At 43.4% G+C, this 17824-nt stretch overlaps 1 protein-coding gene across 5 annotated transcripts in view; it reads right to left on the bottom strand.

Annotated features, from left to right (window-relative positions):
- COL8A1 (collagen type VIII alpha 1 chain) overlaps nt 1-17824 on the bottom strand; it is a 96253-nt gene that overhangs the window by 62796 nt on the left and 15633 nt on the right. The window contains exons 1-3 of one of the 5 annotated variants that reach the window (XM_083736607.1): nt 13460-13735; nt 12483-12571; nt 2413-2505 (exon numbers count right to left, since the gene is read on the bottom strand). The exons of 2 other annotated variants lie outside the window; for them this stretch is intronic. The gene's annotated coding sequence lies outside the window, so the exon portion shown is untranslated. Of the gene's footprint in view, nt 1-2412; nt 2506-12482; nt 12572-13459; nt 13736-17824 lie in introns of those variants that run through there. 2 more of the 5 variants (XM_083736611.1, XM_083736608.1) reach the window with 2 other exon arrangements.

The raw sequence follows: 17824 nt of genomic DNA, 5'->3' as shown, positions 1-17824 counted from the left end.
TGCATGCATACTCCTTCCTCTCCTTGTGAACCTGGTTTAAAAGAACGCATCCTAGCTTCTCAAAGCACAGCTTTTCAGTATTGTCCAAATCGACAAATTGTCGTTTGAGTAAACCCTCTGAACCAGGATTACAAACTACAGGTTTATTCTGGTACGCAACCTGTATTTGAGTGGATCACTCTAATCACAGTTTCCTGGTCTGAACCTCACAGGAAACTTTGGTTTGACAAACTAACAAGGGGACACAAGGGTTGGGAGTGTGTGTGCGCACGCATACTACAAATGGCCCAAATTCTGCAGCCCATACATTAAAGAGGGGGTATTTATTTTTTTGTGCGGTGGAGAAATTGGGGGTGGGGTATCTGTGGTAGGCTGTGCAGCCCACCTACCATTTCTCCTGGAACAATGCTGTTTGGGGCCATTCTGAGAGGTAAAAATCTGAAAGGTTTGCTGCTGCCACAGTCTTAAGGAAGCCCACCACTGCTAAGACTAACCATGTTCCCTGAAGTCGCTGCCTCCAGAACATGTTCAGCGGTCCAATTTCACTTCCCCACTATCACCACAAAAATCTTTTATTGATCTTTCATTTCAGTCCTAGCACACACAGTTCTCCAATCTAAAGTTGGGAGGACTAACATGTTATTATTATTATTTTTAATTAAGGAACACTTTAATTGAACATAATTTAAAAAAGGTGTATCATTATAAAAGTTAGCTATTACAATTCCCTATATATTTATCTAATGTACTAGTATTATTATCCATATATAAGAAACCTACTATATTTTTTATGAATGCGTTCCAGATAACACTATATTTGTCCATGCAAAGTCTACATCTATAAGCAGTCCATTCATAATTTGCAACTGTAGTCATATCTTTAATCCACTGAATGGACCTGTACATACATCTTTCCAGTGCATCAGTATCAGTATTATGGTCGCAAAAGGGGCATGAAATACCCATTTACATTGTCCAGGTGTCACATTCCACATATGTAGCTCAAAATAATATTTTCCTATGAAAACTTAATTTTTTTTGCACAGTCATATTTATGTAATCCACCACTTTCTCCCAAAACTTAGTAAGTGTTTTGTTGTTGTTTAGTCGTTTAGTCGTGTCCGACTCTTCGTGACCCCATGGACCAGAGAACGCCAGGCACCTCTGTCCTCCACTGCCTCCCGCAGTTTGGTCAAAGAGTTTGGATTTGATATCCCGCCTTTCATTCCCTTTAAGGAGTCTCAAAGCGGCTAACATTCTCCTTTCCCTTCCTCCCCCACAACAAACACTCTGTGAGGTGAGTAGGGCTGAGAGACTTCAAAGAAGTGTGACCGGCCCAAGGTCACCCAGCAGCTGCATGTGGAGGAGCGGAGATGCGAACCCGGTTCCCCAGATTACAAGACTACCGCTCTTAACCACTACACCACACTGGCTCTTTAGTAAGTGTAGGGCATTGTAAAAACATGTGTTTTAAAGAAAGATGCTTCTGACTAAATCTCCAACAATTTTAATAGTTCTCTCAGACCACACATTATCAATACGTTATTGCAAAGTAAGAAAGGTCGTAACTGAGTAGTAGGACATCTGTTTTGAATGCAGAAGGTCCTAGGATCCAATCTCTAGCACCTCCTGGTAGGGCTGCCTGAAACCATGGAGTACCACTGCCAGTCAGTGTAGACAATACTGAGTTAGATGGATCAATGTTCTGGCCTAATATAAGGCAGCTTCCCATGTTCCTGTTCCTGGGAACTACACACATGCCATCTTGGATTCCATGAAGGAAGAAAGATGGGATATAAATAGAATATAATAAAATAAACACAGCCCTCTCGGTCTCTGTTATAAAGATCATTTGTCATGAGAAATGGAATAGTGACAGTAATTTTCTTATATCCAAAAAGCAAAGCCTACTTGGCATATAGTTTTCAATAGAAGTATAAAGAAACCCAAGTTCTTTGGAAAGCTTCAATTAATAATAGCAAATTGTTGTTGTCATTACTTATTTCTACTATGTCTTATTCAAGAAATTAGACTGTCTCATCACAATAATTTGATAGTTTAGTCTGCAGGACTTCTGCTCTCATCCTTAAAAGTAGGAACAAGACAGTTTGCAAATGTCATGTCTCAATAGCTCTGCAAGTTGATTATATTAAGAGCTGGATATGAGCAAAGCCATTACATCACTTTTCAGGGCAGAGAAGAGGCAGGGGAAAGTGTGACTGAGTTGAATAAGGATAAGGAAGATCCAGATTCAAATACCTAACCAGCCATGAAGCTCCTCGGAGGACCGTGGAGCAGTCGCTGTCCCTCTCAGTCTAATCTACTTCACAGGTTGTTGTAAGAATAAAACGGGGGAAAGGGGGGCATGGTACCCGGAGCTCTTTGGAGTAAGAATGAGGAGAATGAACTCACACAGATTCTCAAGAACCTTCCTAAAGACTCTCCCCTGAATCCTCAGCAGATTAGCTCCATTCTTTTCATGTGGCTTGTTTTTGTTTCCAGTCCCTATGGTTTCAAAGGAAAACAAGAGGGTTGTGTATTTATTTTCAAGTCCCAGAAAACAAAATCAATCCTTTAGAAATTTCCAAGGCCATCTCATGATGTCCAAACTGCCAGTTTGTAACTCTGAATAACTGGAGACAGAAAACTCTTCTGGTGTGCTGATATTTCATTTTCATATACGTATGTGGCTTTTCTGTGATGGTACGTATGGAGAATCCTCATCTCTCCCCCCCTGCGCACACACATGACAGCTAATATGTTCTGGCACCTATGGCACTTTTATAAAGATATGAGTACCAGCACACACACACACACACACACACACACACACACACACACACACAGCCTTTCCAGCACCACTGATGAGAATGAAAAGAGATAGAATTTCTCTATCACAGCCTTCATTAAGGGAAAGGTTCTGATGATTTACAGGTGGCTGTACAGGAGCCCCCCTCCCAATGTCTTGCTGTTCATCAAACTCCTCCAAGTCACCTGGTGTTAATTATAATGTTCTATAATGCCGGAGGACTAGCCAGCAGAGTCGCAGCACAAGTGCCGGCTCTGTGGATACACTCTGTTTCTTTTGAAAAGAAACATCCCGTCTTCAGATTGTATATTCCTCCTGGATTAAATTTCTGTGAACCTTGTGCGGAGTTAAAGTGACTGAGGAAAGCATGAGCCTGGCTTTGAATCAACCTCCTATTTTCAGGATAGAAACTACCTCCCTGCACAATATACAAAGGCTCCCAAGCTGCAGGCTGCAGTATTCAGACCAGTGGCCGAAAGAGAAAGACCCAGGCATGGAACAATATGGGGTTGGGAAGTCAGGCCTGGTTCACCCAGTATATGTACTGCTATGCAGAGGCCCAATGGTACTTTATGTAGCACCTGTGCCAAGTTGACTAGGCCTGCCTTCCCATCAGCCACCACATAGTTGCAGTAGCTCAATATAAAAACACATATCACCACACTGGTGGCTACTGCTGTGGACTGCATGCTTTGCATGAAAATGGTCCCAGCTTCAGTTCTTAGCATCTCTAGGTAGGACCAAGGGGAAAACCTCACCTGAAACCACAGAGAGCCACTCACAGTCAGTGTACAGCCAGGAACAATTGTGGACTCATTTTGAGATTGTAATTGTTCCTGTGCAGCCATATGATGTCAGGCACTCAGGACCGCAATACCTCAATGTCTGCCTCTCTCCATATGAACCTACCCGGACCCTGAGATCATCTTCTAAGGCCTTTCTTCATGTGCCTCCTCCATGAGAGGTCTGGAGAGTAGCAAGACGAGAATGGGCCTTCTCTGCAGTGGCTCCCCATTTGTGGAATGCTCTCCCTAGGAAGGTTAAGCTGGTGCCTTCATTATACACATTTGGGTGCCAGACAAAAATGTTCCTCTTTAACCAGGCCTTTGGCTGATTGACATCCAATGTTCCTTTAAAACATGTTGAGGAGGGGGAGATTACTGGGTTGTTCTCGTTTATGTTTTTATTATAGGTAGGCATGGTTTGCCGCTTATATTCAGCAATGGCAGCAAGAGCAAGGAGGAAGAGGAAAGCCAAAGGGCTCTGGCCAAACCCGACATCGCCATGTGGAGTCACTAGGCAGCTCCCTCCCTCTAAATTTCTCATGGTGTTCAGTGTTGGGTGGCCAAGTGGCCACCATTTAAATTCCTTAGTGTTGTTAACACAGTGTCACTCAAGGGCATTGTGGGAAATGTAAGTGGTGATCACCCAGTACCACTGGCTGGAAGAACACAAGCACTGCAACAAGAAGTGAGCCTATTAAGGCTATACACCAAAGCCCCTATCAAAGCCTGTAGCTGGCCCGGGCTCTGTGGGTTGGCAGTCAGACCCCTGTTGGGGTGTGGGCTTTGACAGGCTTTGAAATCTTGACATTAGCCTGGTTTCTGTGTTTATTTTAAATGTTGACCTGTATGTGATGCCACAGAAGAGATCTGCACCAATTAATGGAAATAAGACATACAACAGTGCCATGGAAGATGGGTTTTAGTTTTAGAAAACCATCCAACACATTTCAGTCCTGTTACTCTCCCTACAAAGTTCTTCCTCCCAACTCTTTTCAGGTATAATAGATTACCTTATTTAACGTGTGTGCTATCCCTAACCCCCTGGATTTACAATGAAAGGGGGGAGCCCCCAGAGTAGGGATACTCAAGGAATTTGATTTGTGAATTGCAACATGAACTGACCTGGTTTACAGATCCCAGAAAAAATGGGCTGATCAAAACATGGCAGTCAATCAGATTTTGCATTTCTCCCAATTTTGTGATACAGGCCTTGGCTAAAAACAAACAAACATGCATTTAAAATGTCTGCTTTGCCTATTTTAGAATAAAATAAGTGGAGATGAATTATGCCATTAATGTATATTTTGTGATAAAATATGCATTAAAATACACATTTTTGTTCAATTAAAAAAAAATCACAGAACAGGAACAGAGGATGCCAATAATATGCCTGAAATTGACATGCACAGAAAATAGTGTGACTCAGCCATCCCTAGTCCAGACAGTCTCTTCAATGAAGTGCCGCTGCCATGGGGAAACCACATTCTCCCAGAACATGCTGTGTGGCTGCTGGGATGCTATTTTAGAAGTTGCCCTGTTCTTACCCTGCTCCACACATCCTTTACATCCCCACTGGCTCATCTGCATGAGTTCTTACTGCATGTTACATGGGCACACTTGAATTTCCCCTCCTCAGGGCCATTATGCCTACAGCCAAGCACAGGTGCACCCAGCCATCAGTTCCCTGACTCTCTTCACTGAGGTTGCTTCCTTGAAGGATACAGTTGGTACCCACAGGGTTGCAGTGCAACTGCAGGGCACACCCCTTCCAGAATCGTTACTGACCCCTTCATCAGCTCCATTTCAGTCTAACTGAATGAAAATAGCAATTAATTCATGTTTTGAAAAATCCAGCTGTTTTGAGTGTCCCCTTGACTAATGGAAAAAATGAGCTTTGGCCATATTCCGTATAAGCACCTAAATACATGCATGTGTGTTTATTTTTTTTGCTTGCTCCTAAAACTGGAAGTCCTGTTTTTTGGGGCTTTTTTAGATTGATACCACCTGTGTGGAGGCATCCAAGGCATCTAATGTGTGTCAGAAGGTTCTAAACATTTCCAGTCCCACTTGATTAAAGGCTTAGCGTACTGTATTGGAACCCTTCATCTAATTTGCACCAATCTTCATTATGTGCCGTTCAAGGCTTTGCTCTCCAGCTGATCCAGCACAATGAACTTTTTTTTTAAGGGTTCCTTAGGTGCAAGATTACACTTTATTAAGAAATAAACGTTGAGAAAAGAATGTGGCTCTGAATATATTTCTATGGCTTCCACGCCTAACCGTCTCTTTACGGTTGTAAAAATATGTTTTCAATTACTCTTAAAACCTTTGATTCAACCTAGTTTGAGAAAGTCAAGATGAACAGTGTGCTCCCCCCCCTTTCTTCTTTTTACTGCCCACACAACATAGCATGCATTTGAGCTCAGGAAGAAAGAAAACCCTCCAATGTAACATTCAGATAGGAACACAGAATGTAACAAGACACATTCTGAATGGAAAGTACAGAAGAGCCAAGAGCTGACTTTGGCCCAATTCATCTCCTCATGGTTGAAAGAATGGTATGTAAAGCAGACAGGAAAAAGTTTGAGAATTAAGGAAATTTTATTAAGCCCTGGAAGAGAATAAAAAAGGAGGGGGAAGCCTACGAGTCATGTTTGCTTAAAAAACGTTTTTCAGACCATCTCAGAGATTATGCCAAGTCTTCAACTGGCAAGTGATTCAGGATGAGCCAGCTTCCCCATTCCATTCTGTGACTGCTCAGAGGGTTTGCTCTGCCCTGCGTTCCACGCCTTGTGGGTTGTGCCTTGAATAAGGAATTCAAGCTGGAACTCGAGCATGCAGAGTTTTCATCAGCTCTCAGTTCCTACCACTTGTTGACATCTCACCACCACCACCACCAGTCTGGCTGCAAATGCAGGTGTCCACCATCAATCAAAGACTGCAAAATGAAGTTCTGATGTGAATGACGTACGACTGCATCAACATTCTTTATTTTTACTGATGCGCCCATGTTCTCCATCGCAGTGCTAAAATGCCACACGCGACCATGAAAAGATCTGTTTGTGGATGTAGCTGAAATCACATCAAGGCTGCAGTTTGATCGCTACATGCATGTGCATCCATATTGTATGTATGTATTTGTATGCTTCAAGGGGAGTCAGAAATGAAGAACTGAAAGCTCAGCTATTCCAGATTAGATACATCTAAGCTATCAAGATAATTTAAGAAGGATATTAACAAGCTGGAATGTGTGCAGAGGCAGGCAACCAAGATGATCAAGGGTCAGGAAACTAAGCCTTATGAGGAACAGTTGAAGGAGCTGGGCATGTTTAGCCTGGAGAAGAGGAGGTTAAGGGGTGATATGATAGCCATGTTCAAATATATAAAAGGATGTCACATAGAGGAGGGAGAAAGGTTGTTTTCTGCTGCTCCAGAGAAGCGGACACGGAGCAATGGTTCCAAACTACAAGAAAGAAGATTCCACCTAAACATTAGGAAGAACTTCCTGACAGTAAGAGCTGTTCGACAGTGGAATTTGCTGCCAAGGAGTGTGGTGGAATCTTCTTCTTTGGAGGTCTTTAAGCAGAGGCTTGACAACCATATGTCAGGAGTGCTCTGATGGTGTTTCCTGCTTGGCAGGGGGTTGGACTCGATGGCTCTTGTGGTCTCTTCCAACTCTATGATTCTATGACTCTATGATTCTAACCATCTTCAAGTATCTAAAAGGCTGTCACAGGTAAGATGCAGAAAGCTTGTTTTTGCCCCTGGTATGGAGGGTAGGACTTGAACCAATGGCTTCAAATTTCAAGAAAGGATATTCCAACTAACAACAGGAATAATTTTCTGACAGTAAGAGCTGTTTGTCTGTAGAGTTGACTCCCTTGAGAGGTGGTGGACTCTCCTTCACTGGAAGTTTTTAAGCATAGATTGGATGGCCACCTGTCATGGATCTTTAGATGGGATTCCTGCATTACAGGAGGGTTGGATTAGATGAGCCTTTGGGTCTCTTCCAACTCTATGATTCTATGATTCTGATTCTATCATCATTTATCTATGAGTCTGTGAAACTCTTAACAAAAAATGGCCATCTACTGTTCTTTAACAGATCTCCTGGGACAGGAAGTTCTGCAATTCTGAAGAAGCCAGCAAAAATGCCTCTGTGCACTAAGAAACTCTAATGCTTTGGTGGGGGCTCCTGAGGGCCACATTCCTTTGTAGGAAACATTCTTGGGGCCACATGCCAGAAGTGAGTGGGGCCAGAGCCAAAAGTGTGCGGAACAATGGATGTGCGAGCACAATTCCAGGTGTTGGTGCTGACCTTTAAAGCCCTAAATGGCTTTGGTCCTGTATACCTGAAGGAGTGTCTCCACCCCCATCATCCAGCCCGGACACTGAGGTCCAGCGCCGAGGGCCTTCTGGTGGTTCCCTCACTGCAAGAGGTGAGGTTACAGGGTGTTACGAAAAAGGAGCAATGCAGCAGCGAGCTGCAGCTGGCTGGAAAGCCAAACAGGATGTTGATGTTTGGGACTGTACCGTGGGAACGAAGGGACAGTCTATTCACTGTACTGAGCACCGGATGTTAGCTCAGAGTGTCATCTGACCTGTACTGGAAGTACAGGGGTGGAGTCTCTCTCTCTGCTGTTGGTGTTTAGAGAGTGCAGACGTGTTTCTCTGTACTGCTGCAAAGACAGAAATAAAGGCATGTAAATACATTTCTCTGTCTCTTTCCCCTCCCTGGAGAAGGCAGGGAGGAGGGAAGAGTGGTGTGTTCTTCTCACATTTGAGGAGGATCGCCGATAGAGACCTCGCCTGTATCCTGCCGGGAGTCGCAGACGGGGAGGTCAACAAGGAAATCAAGCCGGGTGCCTGGAGAGTGGCACATTCCTCTGACTAAGGCTAAAGATTTCCGACAGGCAGAGGGCTTTCTCGGTAGTGGCGCCTGCCCTGTGGAACGCCCTCCCAGCAGATGTCAAGGCAATAAGCAACTATTTTACTTCTAAAAGCCAACTGAAGGTGGCCCTGTTTAGGGAAGTTTTTAATGTCTGATGCTGTATTGTTTTTAATATTTAGTTGGAAGCCACCCAGAGTGGCTGGGGAAACCCAGCTGGATGGGCGGGGTATAAATAATAAATTATTATTCTTATTATATAGAGTGGTACCTCAGGTTACAGACGCTTCAGGTTACAGACTCCGCTAACTCAGAAATAGTACCTCAGGTTAAGAACTTTGCTTCAGGAGGAGAACAGAAATCAAGCGGCGGTGGGGTGAGTCCCCATTAGCTAAAGTGGTACCTCAGGTTAAGAACAGTTTCCGGTTAAGAACATACCTCCTGAATGAATTAAGTTCTTAACCTGAGGTACCACTGTATGTGGCTCTTACCTTTGCAGAACAGACCACACTCCAGTCAGGCTGGGGAATGGCTGGGGAAACCCAGTCACATGGGTAAGGTGTAAACATTGTTGTTGTTGTTTACCTGTTGCATTTCTGCAGCAGTTATGTGCTTGTTATAATGAACCAAAACTCTGAGAAACTATTCCACAATATGAATGAGTGTTGGAGAAGAATGAAAGTAGTAGTATTTCATCTGCTTAATCCAAAGTTAGTGTGTGCGGCTTATCAGACACCAGACTGGATTGCAACTAATACTCTAGTTGGGTCCCCCTCCTCCGCCCAAAATAAGCGAAAAGCAGTTGACAGATCCAAAATGCACACTCTTCTCCCATGAAAACATTTTTTCCATTCTTGCTTTTCCAAAAAAATGGAAAGTTCAAAGCTTAACTACTTTTTGTTATGAAAGAATGAATTTTCTACAAGAGGTTTGGACAAAGACATGAGCCTATGTAATTGCCCTGTGGCTGGGTGGATAGGGAAGAAGCGGGGAGGGGCGGGTGGGGATTTTACTTGTCAAGAAGCAACGGGAAGCAAATACATTTGTCTGGATTAAGAAAGATCCAACATTACGTTTTCAAATCTGGGCTGCTGGTGTTTATCATTTGCTTATATACCTCAAGCTGACAAGTCAAATCGAACAAGGGAAAGAAGCAAAATAATGCTGTGGTTGGATCCAAAGTAGCCCTTCCCCTTGCAAAAGCAGTTCTTCACAGAAGTTCACAAGTTCCGGTGCTTTTGCAAACTGAAGTGCAAGATGTGGGTGGGTAGGTGGCAAAAGTAACATCCCCGTGTTCCTTTTTCTCCCTGTAGCCCATAGCTGTCAACCTTCCCTTTTTTTTTTTTTGCAGGAAATTCCCTTATACCAGCACCGTTTCCTGCTGCTATCCTGGATTGTTAGATATCCCGTAGACTGTCCCCAGGACAGGTGAGGCTGCTGATCCCTTATTTTCTAGGCTGTTAATCCCTTATTTTCAAATCTGAAAGTTGACAGCTATGCTGTAGCCTCCTGCACTGCCTACAGGGCTGGTCTACCCAGGAGGTGGGTCATACAAGAAGTGGGTCAGGGGCAGGAGTGCAAGAGGCTTTGCCCGCCCCACTGCTTCTGCAACTGCATGGCAGACATGTTGGGTTTCCTGGGCACACAAGTTGATGTGGGAAGTGTTCCCAAGGCAGACTATCTCCTCCTTCTTTACTCTTCTCCTGACAGGCTAAGAGCACCCTGTTCAGACAGGCTTTTGGCGACGAAGGCACAGGCAGTGCTGATCACTGAGCTGCTGTCAGGGTGCACTGTATTTTAACTGCTCGTTCTAAATGTGTTCTGGTGCATTTTGATGGTTGCTTTTGAACAGTTTGCTTTTATTGCTTTGTACTTTATAATGTTGTTTTTAAAAAGTTTATTGTAATTATTTGTATATTGTAAACAAATTAGAGACACAGACAGACAGTTAATTCTACTGATGTTTGGTTGTTTTTAAATTATTTTTCCTATGTTTTCTATAATTATTGTTTTAATTTGTAAGCCACTTTGAGTCCCGTCGAAGAAAAAGGCAGGATATAAAGATAATAAGAATAATAAATAATCCTTGAAACACAACTTGAGAGAAATGTGGGATATAAATACTAATACAGTGGTACCTCAGGTTAAGTACTTAATTCGTTCCGGAGGTCCGTACTTAACCTGAAACTGTTCTTAACCTGAAGCACCACTTTAGCTAATGGGGCCTCCTGCAGACGCCACGCCACCGGAGCACTGTTCTGTTCTCATCCTGAAGCAAAGTTCTTAACCTGAAGCACTATTTCTGAGTTAGCAGCGTCTGTAATCTGAAGCATATGTAACCTGAAGCGTATGTAACCTAAGGTACCACTGTACTAACATCAATGTTTAAAAGCTTCTGGTCTAGAGTGAAATTCCTTCAGCTGCTTCATTTTTCCAGGCGTTTTAAAATGAAAGGCAGTGACAGTGACCCAGGGACATAGGAATGCAGGGAACTGCCTGGGTTAGAACAAGGGTCCAGCTGGTCAGTATTATCAATACTAACTGGTAGACAGCTTTCCAGCAATTCAGACAGAAAACTTTCTCATGCCTACCTGGAGTTGCTGGGGAATGAATTTGGGAACCTTCTACATACAAAGCACTTGTTGTCTCACTGCGTTACAGCCCTTCCCCTTAATGCTTGCTGCTCATTAAAGCAGCCCCATCGCCTTCATGTTAATGCTTCCCATGTTTTGTAAATATGTGACAAGGAAGTGTACAAACTCCCTCCAGTTTCTAGATACCGTGCAAAATTGTCCTGGCGCAGGCACCCGTCTTTCTTATTTGATTTTATTATTCATCACAATATCACGGAACAAGTTTAGCTGCGATGAGACAAGGCACAGCTGAACTGTGGGCTTGTACAAAGTCTCGGCTCAGTCTCCATCCACCAATTAGCCAGTGAGCTCCCCTGTTAGCATTGCTGATTTGTAAACACACGAATTACTCAGCTGTGATTACATCACAATTGAAATGATTTATGCACCAGTAAAATGAACAGCAACTAGGTCATCATGGCACATCAAGTCTGGATGCTGAGAAGAGAAATGAGAGGGTTCCCACGAGGCAAGACACAGTGATAATAGCAAAAGCCTTTATTAAACTAACAGAACTAGACAACAGGGGCAAAGCAACTGCTAATATACATTTCTGAAGGCCTGGGCCACTCCCACTCACAATGTGATTGGCTGTCTAAACTTCAAAGCTGCAAATCATGACTCAGAGTTTAAGGCTAATGGCAGAGGCCCCAATCCTGAAATGATCTGTGATTGGATATCATGTATCAAATCAGAACACAGGGGCTCAGAATCCTTAGTCCAGACTCAAGCTCAGGCAAACACAGACCATTGAATATATAAGACTCTCCATCTTGCAGGCATAATCCATTGGATGGACTCCCAGAACAGCCTCAGTAGTAGCACAATCAGTCCAGATCAGCTTCTGAGCCCCTACTTTGTGTCTTTGCAAGATGTGTCTCCTCCACAAAAGATCTGGAGGGTGGCAACACAAGAACAGGCCTTTTCTGCAGTGGCTCCCTGTCTGTGGAATGCTCTCCCCAGGGAAGTTCGCCTGGCTCCTTCATTATACAGCTTTAGGCACCAGGCAAAAATGTTCCTTTTTAACCAGACCTTTGGTTGATTTGATTGACATCCTATGCCCTTTTAAAATGTCTTGGGGGGGGGGCGTTATTGGGTTGTTTTTATTTTGATTATGTATTTTGTGGTTTTATATTCTGATTTTATTCTGTGAACCGCCCTGAGACCTGCGATATATACGGCGGTATATAAATAAAAATAAATAATAAAAAAGGCTAGTATAGAAAGTAACACTTTGAACACCATGGACAGAAAACTATTTCAAAAGGGAGCCCAGGCAAAAACTTGAGACCAACCCATCATCTGCATGTTGGTCAGAACGAGAATTAGAACTAGCGATAGAGGAGCAATTGTAAAGGCAAACTTACAAAATTAGCACTTTCCAAGACAACATGCAAACTGAAACACAGCTGCCCTTCGAAATTGGCACTTTTCCAAATTTTGCAATGCTGTTCTCCTACAAGCAATATGTACAAAAAGTGCTTATATTAAACTGTACATTAAAATGCATATATTAGTGGAAATAACATACAAAAAGGCATTCTATATGGGGATTGCTTTGTAAAAAAAAAAAATGTAGGAGAAATGGCATAGAAAAATGTGCTGACTAGGAGAAATTTGTGCTAAAATGCTGGCAATTTTTCATGAGATTTTTTTTCTTTCATTTAAAAAGCTGCAAATTGTGAATTTAAGATTGGAAAAAGGATAAAGCGAGATAACCCAAACTAGCATATTCATCCACCCCTAATTAGAAACTGGAGTTTGAAAGGGGCACATCAGTTGTTATGGACTGGTTGGATGCAAAGGAGTGGTAAGAGGCACCAGCTAGGGACCCCCCAAGGGAAGAAGGCTCAGAGCCAGGGGATTGGTGATGGGACCACAATGAGTGGCAGAGGGAGAGGAGGGAACAGGCTGGGAGAAGGTGGTGTCGGAAGCTGAAGAGGCAACAGGGTTTAGTGAGCAGGAAAAGGCTGTGGCAGAGAGCAGTCCAGAAGCAGATGCAGAAGCAGAGGCTGAAGATGAGAGGGGTCAAGAGGCTGATGAAGAAGCCAGGGGTCTCTCCCTCCTGCAGCAACCAGTTCTCTCCCTGCACCTAGTCTCCCATTAGAAGGTGGAGCAAAGAGAGAGAAGGTGAAGGAGTCTCAGGTTGCTGGGGAAGGACCTGGTGGGGGAGGAGGCTTAGGTAACTATGGGAAGGAGAGGACCTTCAGTCCTCACAACTGCTTCATTGGGGCAAGATCTACTGGGAAGAGTTGCTGTGCTCACTAGGCCTAGCCTCCTGAGCTATTTGTTCCTTTGAATAAAAAGAGTTAGCTTCATTGACACTGTGTGAGATATTACTGACCTGCTCCTGGCACCCATCTCAGGCATCAGTACTTTAAGAGCACAATAGCCCTGCTGAATTACCAATGGTTCATCTACTTTAACATCCTGTTTCCCAGTCGGATGCTTCCATGAAGGCCACAGGTAGGCCATGAAGGCAACAGCCCTTCCCCTTCACTGTGATTGAAAGTCAGAGGCATATTGCCTCCAAGCCAGGTGGCTCTGTAGCTAATAGGTCTTATCAATGGCAACCTTCCCTTGAAAAGCCATCAAAGCCAGTGCCCATTGCCACATCTTGCAGTGTTGAATTCCAGAAGTTAATAATGTGTGAAATGGAATTCAATTGGAACATAGCTAGAATGCCTGCCCTGATTCTACCGCCAATCAGCTTCATTGTTTCCCCTTTGTTTGGCCCCCAGAGTACCATTCCAATCTATATGAAGCTTTCTTTTTCAATCCATCACAAGGCAATGGAACATGCTGCATGCAGAAGCAGAAGGATTAAGTAGGCTGTAATATGCATAAATATTCTAATAAAAATCTTAGATTTACTGCTTGCAGAATTTATTGTGGAATTTGAGGATCTTAAGATGCTCAGATTCAAGGAGCCATGTCAAAACAGATTAGCATTAGAATATAGCCCTTTTGAGCAGTGCAGTCTGGATGCATGAAGGAGCAAGTAGGAATGGGCAAGGGAAGTCCTGCCAACTCAGTAATGGCTAGCAAGCAATCTGCATTGTTCTGAAATGGGATGCCATACCCAACACATAGAGCTTCCAAAGTGGAAAAGAGAACCCTGGTTAACCAAGCTTACCATCCCTGTGTTGGAAACCCTATGTGTGTAACACCAATTATACAATGGCTAGGAAAGGCAGCATCAGTAGATTCTCCCCATGCATTTTCACTTGCCTCTGTAATTCAAACAGAATGCCTGCAGAGCGATTATGCACTGCAAAAATCCAGATAGAAATGCATGGATATCACCTCATCTCGTTCTAGGAGTATAGCATACTAGCAGCTTCATAGCCGTCATGGCTTGGAATTCTACAAAACAGCAGCAAAATCAGTGCAATTCTTAAAGTTTCAGTCCACCATCGTGATTCAAAATGGAGTCCAGTGCTAGCCAAACACAGACGGAAACCTATTCCTTGATCCCAGGAATCACCATGCAAAATTTGATGATGACATCTTTAAGATGTGTCCAACTGGATAGTAAACATACAAGCAACTTTCCAAAGTATTAACTCCATAACTTTTCTGGAAATTACACAAGAGCGCTTCCCAAGTTGAGGGTGTATGGGCTATTTCGCTACTACATCTTTAATTCCATTCTTCTTCGAAGAAGCTGAGGGCACTCCACCCAGTTCTCCGCCGTTCCATTTTATTCTCACAATAAGCCTGTGACTGACCTGAACAGGGATTTAAACCCAAGTCTCCTCGAAAGAAAGAGCTCAGTACTGTACTAAGGCTCTGCCACACACTGGCCAACATACATTTTCCAGGTTACATGGGGGAACTTTGCAGGTTGCTATTCTTATTGCTGCTGTTGTTTGCAAAAACCGCTTCCCCCTCTGCTGTTGCTCCAGAGCCCCCAACTCCTCCCCACCGCCAGCTGCTCCTTTCGCAGAGTGATCCTTGCCAAAGCAGGAGTACGTAATAAAACATAATGAGATCATAGTTCTGTAGCTAATCAGATTTGGCTATGTGTCCATGTCACATGCCAATTCGGACTGAAGGTAAGGAGCAATTCAGACTGAAGGCCAGTGTCCTCAGGGCAGGAGCCAACCATCCACATTTTTGCAAGGGATGAAAAAGTTTGCAAAACATGTCCCAGGATTTAGGCCATTCCTGCCGACCATTTCCTTGTGGTGGAAACATACGCTTCAGGTTACACACTCCGCTAACCCTGAAATAGTGCTTCAGGTTAAGAACTTTGCTTCAGGATAAGAACAGAAATCGTGCTCCGGCGGTGCGGCGGCAGCAGGAGGCCCCATTAGCTAAAGTGGTGCTTCAGGTTAAGAATAGTTTCAGGTTAAGAACGAACCTCCGGAACGAATTAAATACTTAACCTGAGGTACCACTGTATCTGTATGCAGTGCTTCTTTTAAAAAAAATGTTTAGGGGTACTCTCATTTTGACTCAAGAAAGTCACCATTTTATAGTTCAAATTGGGAAAAAATAAATACAGTGGTACCTCGGGTTACATACGCTTCAGGTTACATATGCTTCAGGTTACAGACTCCGCTAACCCAGAAATAGTGCTTCAGGTTAAGAACTTTGCTTCAGGATAAGAACAGAAATCGTGCTCCGGTGGTGTGGCGGCAGCAGAAGGCCCTATTAGCTAAAGTGGTGCTTCAGGTTAAGAACAGTTTCAGGTTAAGAACGAACCTCCGGAACGAATTAAGTACTTAACTTGAGTTACTACTGTACAGTAAATGGACAAAAGTACATAGATTCACAAAATGTTTAGAAGTATGCATACCTCTGCATCCCCCATGAAAAAAGCACTGTTTGTATGGATATAATTTGCCAGGAGACTGGCTACAAAAAGGAACAGGTAGAGCTAAGAACAACTTAACACTCTTTGCCAATGTGTCTGGCTTACCTACAGGCATCTGGCCTTTTTCTTGGCTGACTCAGATATCTGCATTTCTTTGGCACTTTGCATTTTGCCCATGCCTAGCCTTTCCACTTATTTTTAAGGAACAAGTATAGACTTGCGGTTAAGGCACCAGGATAGGAATTAACTGATCTGGTTTGTGTTTCTGGAGCTGGTACAGTTTTCCAGTGTTTTTCGCCAAGTGGCTGAAGCTGGAATTCTCCAAAGAGCTCAGCTTCGCGCACACACAGGGGCAAATTTCCTGAAACATTCATCAGGCATCATCAAGCGAAGCGACTGTACCATCATATCTGGACCACAGATTTTGGGTGCACATCTCAACATCTCTCTGCACCCATTTCTGAACAAAGAGACTAACGTGATGCAACAGTCTTCATCTTATCAGGGAGAACATAATGCAGTCATCCTTGTCAGTTTCCAAAAAAATCTACCACATCCCCTTCCCGCCCATGTATAACTGTTTTATGTAGCTTGACCAATGAATCAAGTTGTTTGCCTCAGCCGCAAACCACAGGAAAGTGACTAACTGCAAATACTGTGGCTTCATTTAAAACCCCAATATTAATTTGAAATTATTCTTGGCCAGAGGTGGCCAGCCTTTTGGGGCATGTAGGCACAATGGCAAACTAAAGAAACTGGTGTCAGTGCCACACAAACACCCCACAACCGAGTCTATTGGCTACAAGATAATGCTTCTTTCAAGTTGAATTTTGGTGAGGGGAAGGGTACTGAGTACTAACGGTCCATGTACACACCATTACTTTAAAGCATATTCAAAACATGTTTGTTCCCTTAAAGAACACCGGCCACGGTAGTTCGCTTCTCACAGAGTTACAATGCCCAGCAGCTTTTAACAAACTACAGTGCCCAGAATTCTTTTAGGAGAGAAAGGTGCTTTGAATGTGCATTAAAGGTATAGTGTGTCTACAATGTCAGTAAACAAAAATCTGACTACATTATGATAGTGTATAATTAAATGTATTTAATACAGTGGTACCTGTGGTTATGTACTTAACCACAGGTACCACTGTATTAAAGACATTTAATACAACAGCGGCAGCAGGAGGCCCCATTAGCTAAAGTGGTGCTTCAGGTTAAGAACAGTTTCAGGTTAAGAACGGACCTCCGGAACGAAGCACCACTTTAGCTAATGGGGCCTCCTGCTGCCGCTGCGCTGCCAGAGCACGATTTCTGTTCTCATCCTGAAGCAAAGTTCTTAACCCGAGGTACTATTTCTGGGTTAGCGGAGTCTGTAACCTGAAGCGTATATAACCTGAAGCGTATGTAACCCGAGGTACCACTGTAAAACACATTTTGGTTATTAAAAATGCATTTTACAACATTTAATAACTTTTTTAAAATAAATGTTCTGCAGTGTTAATACACATCTGTAACCCTAGCCAAACTGCTGAAATCACCTCACAAACAGCAGACAGGTAGCTGTAATAACCTGTTGCAGCAAGAAACAGAATTCTGTGGCCCCCTAATGACTAACAAATATATTGTGGTATGAGCTTTCATGAGCAAAAGCCCACTTCATCAGACGCATGACAAACAACATGGGTGGAGGCAGGAGCATTGTGGGAACACCACAGAATGGCTACAACCACCCTGCTGCTTATAAGATAGGAAGCAGGAGCAAGATTCTGACAGTGAGGATAATAGCTGCTTTCTGTTAATGGTTGCCCATGGTTTGGTCTTGAGAAAAGGCATGGAAAGAAGTTGGCATATTCATCCCATGCTCTAATAAAACTAGTGATTTGATGC

Source organism: Podarcis gaigeae (genome assembly GCF_964106915.1).
Source record: "Podarcis gaigeae genome assembly, chromosome: 4".
NCBI classification, from domain to species: Eukaryota; Metazoa; Chordata; class Lepidosauria; order Squamata; family Lacertidae; genus Podarcis; species Podarcis gaigeae.
Note: the sequence above shows the minus strand (reverse complement) of the source record. Positions and strands in the feature narration are given on the sequence as shown.